Here is a 13,168-nt window from a genome sequence, read left to right on the forward strand (position 1 = left end):
TTCTTCTTTGGCTGGGATCGTTTAGAGCCATTTGAAGCTGCATTTAAACTACATTTTGGAAGTTCAAACTTGGGGGCACCATTAGTATATGGAGAACATTCCTGATTTTTTTTCCTCAAGAAACATAATTTCTTGTCGACTGAAGAAAGAAAGACACGAACATCTTGGGTGACAAGAGGGTGAGTACATTATCTGTAAATTTTTGATCTGGAAGTGAACTTCTCCTTTAATAAATGCATTACACTGTAACTAAACCCATTGGATTTTAGCTGACTAAATCTACTGTAGGTGATATGGCCAAAAAAACAAAACAATGGTCACAAATTAAAAGTACAAAACGAGGATTTTCAGTGAAAAATGTAGGCAGATTTCGTTGTAAGCCAAGAGGAGACTGGTTTTTCTTTGCTGTAAACAAAACGTTTTCGCAAGACTAGCTTATTCTCACTGGAGCTTACGCTACGCCTACATTACGGAATGGCATTCTCTTGTGAACGTGCGTTTAAACACATCAGTGCGCTTCAAAAGGCCTTTATTAACCCCTTGAAGCTGTGTGGAGCGCTTTTATGATGGATGGATGCACTTTATTTTGCTTCAAAATCTCAGTAGCCATTCACTGCCATTATAAAGCTTGGAAGAGCCAGGGCATTTTTTAATATAACTCCAACTGTATTCGTCTGAAGGAAGAAAGTCATATAAGCCTAGGATGGCTTGAGGGTGAGTAATTTTCATTATTAGGTGAACTATCCCTTTAATTTAACACTGGATCACTGCATGTGCCGTTTTCATGATGATTCAAGACAAGCGCTTCAAAAAGTGAGCTGATACCATGATGAAACATGGGTCGTGAGTGTTTGTTTGCTTGCCTTCGGCTACATCGCTGAGAGAACGACAGGCTCTCAATCAGCGCTGACAATTTGATATGTTTGTGCACACTGGCCTTTATTACAGGAGAGTTTCACAATTCATGCTGAGGTGGACTTGAGCTCAATTTGACATTGACAGTCTCGTAAACGCCATGCTTTCTTAACCAATCAACATCAATAATGGACTTAAAAGATATTAAAAATCCAATCATCTGTGTATATTTGTGTAATGTATTTTGGGCTTGCATATTATGTGTGTAATATTTTTGTGCTCTGGCTTGGTTGTCCAATATAGTATAAATTTTTAAAAAGATTTTTATATAATAACATTTTACCCTGCAACCTGTCGTAACAGCCTGTTTACCAAACCAGTCTTGCTGTACAAAATGTGCTGCTCAAACTGAAATGATCAGGGACACTGTTAAAAATAAACTTCAGCCACTTTTTCCTAACACTGGGATCCTTCAGAATGATGTAAAGAGAGGCTGGGGATACACACAGATGGAAACAACGGCACAAGGTTTGGCAAACGTTCCCCACATTTTACTCTTATCATTAGTTTACGTGGTGTTTAGGAAAAATATGTTCTATCCTGCTTTCATCTCATTACCTCAGGTTTTTGATCACTCAATAGGCCTCACTGACGCAATAAACGTGGGCGCTCATGTGCTGATGATGCATTCATCATCAGAACATTGCGTAAATTCAGTTTAGCAAATGCACTTTTTCAACTAGAAAGAGAGATAAGTTTTGGAAGTTTCAGTGTACATCAGGCTCTTTTATCTCAGAAGATCAAGGAATTTGTTTGAAATTTGATCTGCAGCTTTTATAAGAGGTGCAGCATACTTTGCAGCATTGAATGAAGGTGAAAGGGAAAATGAATATGAAGAAAATAATATATGTGACGCTGGACCACAAACCCAGTCATAAGTAGCACGGGTATATTTGTAGCAATAGCCAATAATACATTACATGGGTCAGAATGATTGATTTTGCTTTTTTAATACAAAATATAATTAGGATATTAGGTAAAGATAATGTTCCATGAAGATATTTTGTTAATTTCCTATTAAGATATATATTAAAACTTTTTTTAATTTGTAATATGGATTGCTAAGAACTTCATTTACACAAATTTAAAGGCAATTTTCTCAATAACTATTTTTTATTTTTTTTTCAAATAGTTGTATCTCGGCCAAATATTGTCCTATCCTAACAAACCATACATACAAAAAAAAAAAAAAAAATAATAATAATTACACGTATGACTGGTTTTGTGGTCACATATAAAGAGAAGAGAGGCCATATGCTACAGTTTTATTATGTTATATTATATTATTATACATTTCTATAAATAACTTTAAGATTAAATAAAGATTTCCTGCACCAAAAACAAAAATAACTGTCCAAGGGGGCAAGAAAACCTAGTGATGCCACTGTTGATATATAAATATGGGCAGCAATATGTTAATGTTCCCATGTTTGTGACATCATGATTCCACCTGAATGTTTTTGCAGCTTAGTTTTACAAAAACGAAGCCTGGATAGACTAAAAAGTGAATTTTGCACTACCAACAATCGTATATATCAAAAGAACAAGACAAATCCTGTTTTGCATGATATGTCCCATTTAAATGATCTGTAGCCTTTTAGCTAGTGCCAAACTGCATGTTTCATCAGGTTTTTAATGCTTGACCGATGGAATCTGCTCATAAATATTCCAAAACGTACTACTTTTTTTTTTTTTTTTTTTTACATTGAGTGCTGTTTTTTTTGTGAGTGAGGCTCAATATAGCAGTGGAGGAATGGCAGATAGGGCACTGGACGGCAGCAAAGCCTAATGGATTTCTGGCTTGGTCACCCTCACAGACCACACACACACGCTGCCAAAAAACAAACAGATTGCAAGGCAGTGATTTTTCCAGACTAAACACGTCTTGAGCCTTATTGATCGCCATTTCCACTCTGTCCGGCGCAGAGGAGGATCAGAGAAACTGTCAGGAATGGTTACATTTGGCTTGCGAAGGAGAGAGAATCCCCTAGCAGACAGATCGCTCCGCTAGGCTCCGGGCCGAGGGCCGTCTCGCACTTTCACCTCGGACTGGACAGATAGTTTGTGTTTTCGCTAAAGTTTTGAAGTGTCAGAGCTCAGCCTCAAGAATTGGCAAGGTCAAATGCTTAATCTCTCCAATGAGCTGATTGCTTGCCCATTCCTTCTTAAAGTTCTGGTCTATCTGCTAGCAGGATTAAGACTGGCACTTCTTATTCTACATCAGACCAGGTTATACAGCACTGAATCCTAAATATTCTCTCCATGTCAGTCCTCTGGCTCCCAGTACATGTATGAGAACTAGAGTCATAAAGATGGCATCAGGAATGATGAAAACATGATTCAACAATAAAATGATAGATTACGGAGTGTCTATTTACACTAAGTCCTTGTTGGCCGAGGCTATTTACACTTACTCTGCCCACCAACGTGTGATTGGGCTAGACAACATTACAAAAGACAGCTGCTGAGCAACAGCTCCAGTAGTGTAGGTGGTAGTGGTGACTTTTTGATGCGATTGACCTAAGTTTGCATCTGCCTTTTGCCAGCTTTGTTCTTGTTATTTTTATTTTCAAAAAAATGAAGGAAATAACTGAAAAGTGTAAAATAAAGTGCCTCATGGGTATTTATCTGTTTGGGTTAGGGGTAGGTGTAGGGAGGACTTTATTTTCCCAAAAAAAAAGCATCCATTTTATAATATAAATCAAAATCATCATTTACACTCAATACATTATTATTGCATACTGTTTTATATGTACTGTTTTAAATGTCTGCCACTTAAACTAAGTAGTATAAATAGCATCTAAGTAATATTATTGCAATAAATAATAGCAATAGAATATTGCTAAGGCAAATAGCATATCACTAAGAAAATATTGCTATTTTCACTTACACCCCAGATAGCACACGTACGTCTGCAAGTTGATCTGGAAAGAATCTGCTGTGTACAAATGTCTGGCTGACGTCTCTAAGATGTCAGTTTTACATACATTCAAAATGGCATCAATAAAATGTTTTTGTTGTCCATTACATATGCCTGCCCACACCATAACCCACCACCACCATGGGCCACTCGATCCACAACGCTGACATCAGCAAACCGCTCACCCACACTACGCCATACACGCTGTCTGCCTTCTGCCCTGTACAGTGAAAACCAGGATTCATCCGTGAAGAGAACACCTTTCCAAAGTGCCAGATTCCATCGAATGTGAGCATTTTCTCACTCAAGTCGGTTACGACGACGAACTGCAGTCAGGTCGAAACCCCGATGAGGATGACGAGCATGAAGACGAGCTTCCCTGAGACGGTTTCTGACAGTTTGTGCAGAAATTCTTTGGTTATGCAAACCGATTGTTACAGCAGCTGTCCAGGTGGCTGATCTCAGACGATCTTGGAGGTGAAGATGCTGGATGTGGAGGTCCTGGGCTGGTGTGGTTACACGTGGTCTGCGGTTGTGAGACCGGTTGGGTGTACTGCCAAATTCTCTGAAACGCCTTTGGAGACGTCTTATGGTAGAGAAATGAACATTCAATTCACGGGCAACAGCTCTGGTGGACATTCCAGCAGTCAGCATGCCAATTGCACGCTCCCTCAAAACTTGTGACATCTGTGGCATTGTGCTGTGTGATAAAACTGCACATTTTAGAGTGGCCTTTTATTGTGGCCAGCCTAACAGTGCTTTTCCACTACAGCATCAGATTTGCGCTCAGTGCCGCTGGCAACGCTATAACGCCACTGCTTAGGGGCGTGTGACATTTAGGGCAGGGCACGCCTCTGTTTACACCCTGTTTGCATTTCATCGTCTTCTTTTAACGGCGGTTCACAAAGTAAACGCTAGCACATAATGAAAGCATGCAAAGTGCATTTACTTTTGCATGACTTTTTCAATGATATGTGATTTCAGCTTAGTAATCCACTAGTTCTGCAAATACTCAGAAGCATACGTCAAAATCTACTTTTCACAGTGATTGGTTGACACCCGGTGTTTTGCGCTCAAGATTTGCATAAAGTTAAGGAATACCCCACCTTTTTGACGCTCTCAGCCACTCTCAACGCTTTCTCTGCGCTGCTTTCAATCCCATAATGCACCCAGTGAGCGTTAACGCTCAACTCCCTTAGGAATGAATGGAAAATGCTCGCTTCACCCTGATCGCTACGCTGTAGTGGAAACACACCATAAGGCACACCTGTGCAATAATCATGCTGTCTAATCAGCATCTTGATATGCCACACCTGTGATGTGGATGGATTATCTCGGCAAAGGAGAAGTGCTCACTAACACAGATTTAGACAGTTTTGTGAATGATATTCGAGAGAAATAGGCCTTTTGTGTACATAGAAAAAGTCTTAGATCTTTGAGTTCAGCTCATGATAAGAAAATACTGCTATTTTCACGTAGTGTAAATATCATCTAATTGCTATTTACACTTAGTAAATGCAAGCAGCCATTGCCAATAGATTATGTGAAAATATAAACAGTTAAAAGGAGTAATTTAATTAGTAAATTAGTTTCCAAATCCTAAAACCTATTTTCAAATTTAGATTGGATTTTGAATGCCAGATTTTCAGTGTGGCATTGGACTTTTGGATGTCACTGTATCCTTCCATATGGCTCTTTTTCTTCTAGCCAGTCTTTGTGATCATGACTTGTTGGGCTGAGAACAAATACAGACACAGCTGGTTTGAGCTCTGTGAAACTCTCAGATCTCATTTGGAGCAGTTTGCTGGTATTAATCAGATTGAATTATCACATGCATGCAGTACCTGCCAATGAGATCTGCACTGAGGTTTTGACTGTACGTCACAGATTTCTCATTTGCTCTAGATGAAAAAAAAAGTTCATCTGCCCAAATTCAAAGCCAGGAATCCAAATATCATTAATCCAGTCTGATGATATTTTAAAATATTAACAAGTCTAATTATAATTTAGCTCATTATTAATATGTCCCTGTGGAGAATCTGATTATTTGAGTTGATAAAAGATTTTATAATCATCTGGTATGTCCAAATCTTTAAATACATTTTTAGCTGAACTATTCCTGGATTGAGGTTATTATAGTTATCTAAAACCATAAAAAACTTTTGGTATTTAGAATAAAATAAAATATTAAAAAGCCATTTTCATTTACTTTAACTTGATGTACTAAAATAACTAAAACTAAAACTGAAATAAAAATGAATATAACTATATAGACATTAAAAAATACCAATAAAAAGGACAAAACACAACAAAGCCTTTACAAAATAAAATGCAAACAGATGCGCTATGGGTTATCTCTCATAAATGTTATGAGTACAGTTTGTAAAACATAATTTGTTTATAGTCACATTACCTTTTTAACATAGGCTTTATGCAAGATCAGAACTACAAGTTTTATCATGATGTTATAGCTATATTGATCTAGAATATTGTGTTATAATATTATTGCTATACTTCAGATAAAATTAGACTGTAACATATGTAAAACATATTCTTTAGAGGTTGCTAAGGCAACAGATGGTAATACATAAGACACACTTAACAGGTTTGCTTTTTTCGTGGTGAATAAGATTATGTGGTCTACAGGGATCTTAATGTCTGGTTAACCAGTCTGCACTGCTTTTGTATTAGGAAGCAAATGGAAATGGAATAATCTGATAATCTAAAAGCCCTCCATTAAAAGAATAATTGTGGAACATGTAATAAGTACTGCTGTTATCACATGCAGCCCAATCACACTTACGGGGACTCAGGAAGAACTTAAATAAATGGGGTGAATTGAGGATAATTAGTATACAGCATTTAAATGATTAAATAACTGGTGTGACAGAGAACAGTGAATTTACATAATGGCATAAAACTGCAAATTTGAGGTATCAGTGGCAGCAGTGACAGGGCTTACTGAGACATTCTGAGATGTACTACTAAATATATATAACAACATACTAAACTTACTGACATTATTTCATACATTTAACTGATATATTTCAGCTGTTTAGTTTAAAATGCAAAATGCAAAAAAAACTTGTCATGACGGATTGCCAAACCCACTATTTTGTTTAAAGATATTTTGGGGGGTGAGAATGTACTTGTTTAGACTTCAAATATGCAGTTTGTTAATAAAGATAATGTCTATTTGAAATTTTGCTTCAGTGTATTCAGAGAGGGCGTCAGTGGCCGTTCAGCGCTCATGAACCCACAGAGAGAAGCCTTACCTCAGCCAAATCTTCTGGAATTTGAAGATCTCTGGCTCTGATGTCTCTATAGTGGTTAAACATAGATATAATTTGTTTTGGTCTCATTACTTGTTCCTGAGTAAACAGTCTGAGGGCAAACTCTCATCACATAGTATTTTATGTCAATTTAATTCTGTATATATTAGAGTGCTCCCTTTGTACTTGAATCAATTGAATTGCCTAGCCATTTTTATAGTTGTTGTAAACCAGGAAGTTATTTTTAGTTTCAACTACACCTTCTAAGACGCAGCCAACAAATGCACTGAGCAGCACTGTCATCGGAAATCACCCTTAACAGATGAACGGATACTACGACAAAGATATCGCTTTCCTCAGCGAACATTCAAACTATTGTTTAATTGTGAATATGAGATTGAGCTGAAGAATTAATGCTGTATCAGATGCAGGAAATCACACTCGCTCAGTCAGTCTCTCTCTCATAATACTCTACGTCACATAATACACTGCTTTTAATACAGCAATATAATAAGCTTTCAATGAAGAAACTCAGCGTTCCTTCGTTACTAGTTCTAAAGTGACGTTTTACAACTAGTAATGTGACGGAAGGGTCCGTGAGCTCAGACTCAGAAAAGGATCGCCCAAATCCCGAAGCGCAATGGCGCTACGTGTTGACATGATGCCCACTATGCTATCGGCGCCGTGCGTCGGTATTTGAAGTTAAAGAAGTCCACTTCCAAAACAAAAATTCACATAGAATGTACTCACCCCCTTGTCATCCAAGATGTTCCTGTCTGTCTTTCTTAAGTCATAAAGAAATTAAGCTTTTGAGGAAAACATTTCTGCATTTTTCTCCATATAATAGACTGATATGGTGCCCAGATTTTGAACTTCCAAAAAGCAGTTTAAATGCAGCTTCAAACGATTCCAAATGCGGTTGTAAATGATCCCAGCCGAGGAAGAAGGGTCTTATCTAGCGAAACAATCTGTAATTTTCATTAAAAAATACAATTAAATACTTTTTGATCTCAAATGCTCGTCTTGCCTTTCTCTCCATGAACTCTGTGTATTCTGACTCAAGTCAGTTAGGGTATGTCGAAAAACTCATAAACAATCGTATTTTCTCCATCAACTTCAAAAATCATTTCAAAATCATCCTACATCGCTGCAGAAGTACCGACACAGCCTTTGCAACGTGAACATGCAAAGAAGATCAAACATCCTTAACAAAAAAGGTAAAACAGCGATATAGGATGATTTTGAAGTTGAGGGAGAACATGAGATGGGACTTTTTTTGACATACCCCAACTGTCATGAACCAGAACAAAAACAGTCCAAGCAGAGTAAGACAAGACGAGCGTTTGACATTAAAAAGTATTTAAATTGTATTTTTTAACATGAAAATAACCGATCATTTTGCAAGATAAGACCCTTCTTCCTTGGATGGGATTGTTTACAAATGCATTTGGGATCGTTTGAAGCTGCATTTAAACTGCATTTTGGAAGTTTAAAATCGGGGCACCATACCAGTCCATTATATGGAGAAAAATGTTGAAATGTTTTCCTCAAAAAACAATTTCTTTACGACTGAAGAAAGAAAGATATGAACATCTTGGATGACAAGGGGATAAGTAAATTATTTGTAAATTGTTGTTCTGTAAGTGGACTTCTCCTTTAACAGGGAGGAGAATATCGGTTCACAACAATAAAATAAAAGTCTATCTATTGGCACCTTCTCAATTTTTTCTTGTTCTTGTTGTTATGGAAACAACAGGTCTCACTATTGGCTTGTCATTGGTCAGCTTTAACTTTTTTCAACTTGAAAAGGCACTGAGCTGCAGAAAAAGACGCCGGCGGTGGCATTTAAAAAAGCGCTCAGGACTTTTTTGAAAACACGGTTCACTCTAGGATTATAATGTAAAACAGACGTTGGCAGTTTTAAAAAAGACGCCAAATGTGAACATGGCCTTACGGAGGTTTGGGCTCAGCTGTTAAACTGTCTAATTGAGATTTGAATTTGTGGTGGAAGAAAATAGTTCTGCACAAAAGAGTGTTTTTAAAGACACTCCATTGTTTTTTCTTATGTATTTACACACTCGTGCCATCGAACTGTTGAACAAATACAACACCCCACTCATAGCTGTGCAATATGGCTGTATATTGGCATGCTGTGATTACCTACAGTAATATACATATTTTTTTCCCAATAATAATGTGTATTTTACTTGTGTCATTTTTAGCATTACAACCAAAATTTACTACCAGAATCAACCTTAAAGCATTAACTACATCTATTCCTGACTGATGGCAGTGGCGGCTGGTGCTTTTCAAATGTGGGGATGCACAGATGTCACCTATCAATGGCAAAAATGTATTTACATATTTTTTTTTCATCATAGTGACTGTCTGCAATGCTGCTAAAAGCAGCTTCCCACTTCTCACTACGTGTTTCCTGCATCTTAGAGCAGTCACCACTGATTGACAGATTTCACTCTGCCAGCTCTGTAGCAACACAAGAAGGCATTTTCCTTTGCCCTCCCCCCTTTTCAAAAGTATTAAAAGTGACTCAAAATCTATTTTTCACCTGTCTCCCTCCTTCACTTTCTCATCACTTCATTTGTTCCCCATCATTCTTTCACATCCTTCATAAGTCATTCAATCGCCACCTCTGGCAAAACCAAAATGTGGAAATGAGGGTACATAGGACTGTGTGTTTTCGGGGGTCTTTTCTTCTGATTTGCCCTCAGGCTGATTGGCTATGGCGAATACGGCTGCCTTTTGTTCCTCTGCTGACTCTGTGCTCAATTATGTTCTGTCTTCTGTACAACATACAAAGGCTGCTGGCTTTTCACGGGCATCTCTAATGGAGAACTACTGCTGTGGGTTAATGATGCCTGCATTACAGACTTCTGTGAGGAATAGTGAGGGCTTTTCATCTGTAGTAGTACCTCAACCCATGCTGGTGACTCTTTAGACTCTATAGTTTTTCCTTGTAAGCGTTGCAAAGCGACTCCAAGTATACAGCTTATTAGAGCTCCAGCAATGTGGCCGTGTAGCTTTTTGCACCTCAAAGAGCATAACTGGAGAGAAAACTGTACTAAGAGCACAGTGTATAGCTTAAAAGCCTAGAGAAAAAAACAGGAAATTAAATAGGGCATAGCCTAATAGAGCTCTTTAAGTCTTCGACTACTGTAAACTAGCTACTGTGCCATTCATTTCCGTTAATAAGCACACACATGCTACTTCAAGACACATCTAGAAACATTCAGAAACTCTTTGCTAATTAGTACTTTGCTGCAGTACTCTGAGTGCTAATTAGGTGGTAGCTTACTCAGATCGCCTGAACCCGACTAGTTCTTCCCGTCACGTATGCGAAGCCTTATTAGCAGGCTTATATGAATTTCCTGCATCAGATGTCTGGTTCCCTCTAGAGCTAAACCTTCAGTCGCAGCACGTGAGCTCAGACTGCACCAAGCGCAGGGAGTAATTTATAAGACAGAGCGCTGATAAAAAGACTGCTCACCACCATATGTGGCATTTTGGATGCTGGTGTGCTGATGTCTCAACTGTAGCTTAAACAACTTAGGCAGAACAGCTTCACCAGTTGGCACTGTTTAGCATGGCTGCAGTGCTCCACAATCTACAACAGTGGCAAAACAACACTAACCAGCCTGGAGCAGATAAAGGTGGTTAGCATTGGCTCAATGTAATGATTTTCTATACATGAATTGGACTGTGGCTCACCTAAATGTGGATGAATACATAACCAGTGTTGGGAAGGTTATTTTGGAAATGTAATAGGTTACAGATTACAAGTTACTTGATTTAAAATGTAATAAGTAGTGTAACTTTTCAATTACTTTATTAAAGTAATGTAACTTATTACTTTTAATTACTTTTTGATTACTTTCTAATTTTTTCAACTGTTAATCATTTTGAAACATTTAAACCAGGCAGAGTTAACCTTACAGTAGCACTCAACACTAATTACTGTCAGACTTTAAAAATCCTTTATCACTTGAATTAAGATTATAATAAGTAAGGGATAATATACATCTTTATTTTGCAATAACAACTGGCTGAATGTACATTGTCCCTCTTATTGCACAGCTGCCTGATAGATTATTAGATGTTTTGTGTCAAAATTATTAGACACGAAACACTGATCTGAGTTTAAATATATTTGAACGCAAAGATTCCATGAAGAAATCAGTTGCTAGCAAATGGCAAGTGCAAACTAGACATTTTAGGGATACAGTGCAGTCATACCAGTTTTCTTACACAACATTTCACCACATAATTAATTAAGTAGTAGTGCTAGTTTGTTAGTTATCTTATAATCCATTACAATGTACAAAAAGCAGCTGCGTTTGTATGAAACAATAGAGCAAGTCCACGATACCAGGATGACAGAATTAAGAAATTGTACACATAATATTGAATTAAGCTTTAATATTTTATTAGCTAACAAAACGCAAAGCTTCCGCTAAGAAAAATTACTTTTCGACTTTTTTTTTACTTATATTTTTGGGTTTTTATGCCTTTTATTGTGATAGGACAGTAGAGAGATGACAGGAAAGAGCTGGGAGGAGAGAGGGGAATGGAATCGGCAAAGGATCTCGAGACGGGAATCGAACTTGGGTCACCGTGAGCGCAGCTGTGCTATATGTCATAACAAGATCATAATATAAATAACATCATAACAAGAAATAGTTATGATACTGGGTTTGAAATCAAATGTTTGCATAGTTATGACAGAAAACACTAGCATCTAACAATGCCTTGGAAAAAACAATCTCAAAAAATAAGGTTTATGCATAAACCCAAATAGGAAATAAAACAGTTATCGAATAAGCATGTGTCCTGTTCTGTGTCCTAAACTCCTGAAACATTGGTGTCTCATTTTAGAGCAGTTAATGCAATTTAAAAGAAGTCAATTAAATCTGTAAGTGGGGGTGGGTGTGTGAAAAAATTCAGATGTAATCCCCTTTGTAATCACTGGCATTTTTTAAAAGTAACTGTAATTTAATTACATATTTTTTCTCAGTAACTGTAACTAATTACAATTACATTTATTTTGTAATTAAATTATGTAATTCCGTTACATGTAACTAGTTACTCCCCAACACTGTACATAACACAGTTAAAGGTAATTTACTTCCTTTAGCCCCTGTGCCTCTAAAACAAGACAGCCAAACAAAAGCAAAACAAAAACCCAACGCAAAGCAAAAGCAAAAAAATAAAATAAAATAAAACTATTAGACAAAACACAAAGAAAAACAAAACAAAAGCAATGTAACACAATGCAAAACAAAACAAAGCAATGAAACACAGCACAATGCAAAATAGAGCAAAAAACCAAAACAAAACAAAAACAATGAAACAAAGCAAAGCAAAAAAGAACCAAAAAAGAGCAATGAAACAAAGGAAATGAAAAAAACAAAAAAACAATGCAAAGCAAAGCACAACAGTACAACAGTTGCCAATACAATACAAAGCACAACAGAGCAAAAAACAAAACAAAAGCAATGAAACAATGCAAAGCAAAATAGAGCAAAAAACAAAACAAAAGTAATGAAACAACACAAAGCAAAGCAAAACAGCAAAAAACAAAACAAGCAAAATGAAAATGCAAAGCAAAACAGAGCAAAAAAAGCAATGAAACAAAGTAAAGCAAAACAGCAAGAAAGCAAGCAAAACAAAACAAAAAGCAATGAAACAACAAAAAGCAAAGAAACAGCGAAAAAACAAAACAAATCAAAATAAAAGCATGAAACGCAAAACAAACAAAAATGAAACGACAAAAAAACAAAAGCAAGGCAAAACAGAAAAAAAGAAAAGAAGAGAAAACTAAATAAAATAGCAAAAAAACAAACAAACAAAAAATATATGTTGAGAGAACATTGGGCCACTCATTAATATGGTATTCATAACCTCACTTCTGATGGTGACATCTTTCCAGGACACTGTTCATATTTATGATTAACTGTTTAAAATGGATGTCATACAGGTGTCACCTAGCTTTTACCAAAGTAGTTCCTAGTAAAATGTTACCGCCCTTTGATCCAGAGCCAATTTG

At 36.8% G+C, this 13,168-nt stretch overlaps 1 protein-coding gene across 2 annotated transcripts in view; it reads right to left on the minus strand.

Moving 5' to 3' along the window:
* The window catches only part of adcy2b (adenylate cyclase 2b (brain)), a 104,750-nt gene that overhangs the window by 61,112 nt on the left and 30,470 nt on the right, over positions 1 to 13,168 (minus strand). The window lies entirely within an intron of this gene.

This window comes from Labeo rohita, chromosome 19, assembly GCF_022985175.1.
Source record: "Labeo rohita strain BAU-BD-2019 chromosome 19, IGBB_LRoh.1.0, whole genome shotgun sequence".
Taxonomy (NCBI): Eukaryota; Metazoa; Chordata; class Actinopteri; order Cypriniformes; family Cyprinidae; genus Labeo; species Labeo rohita.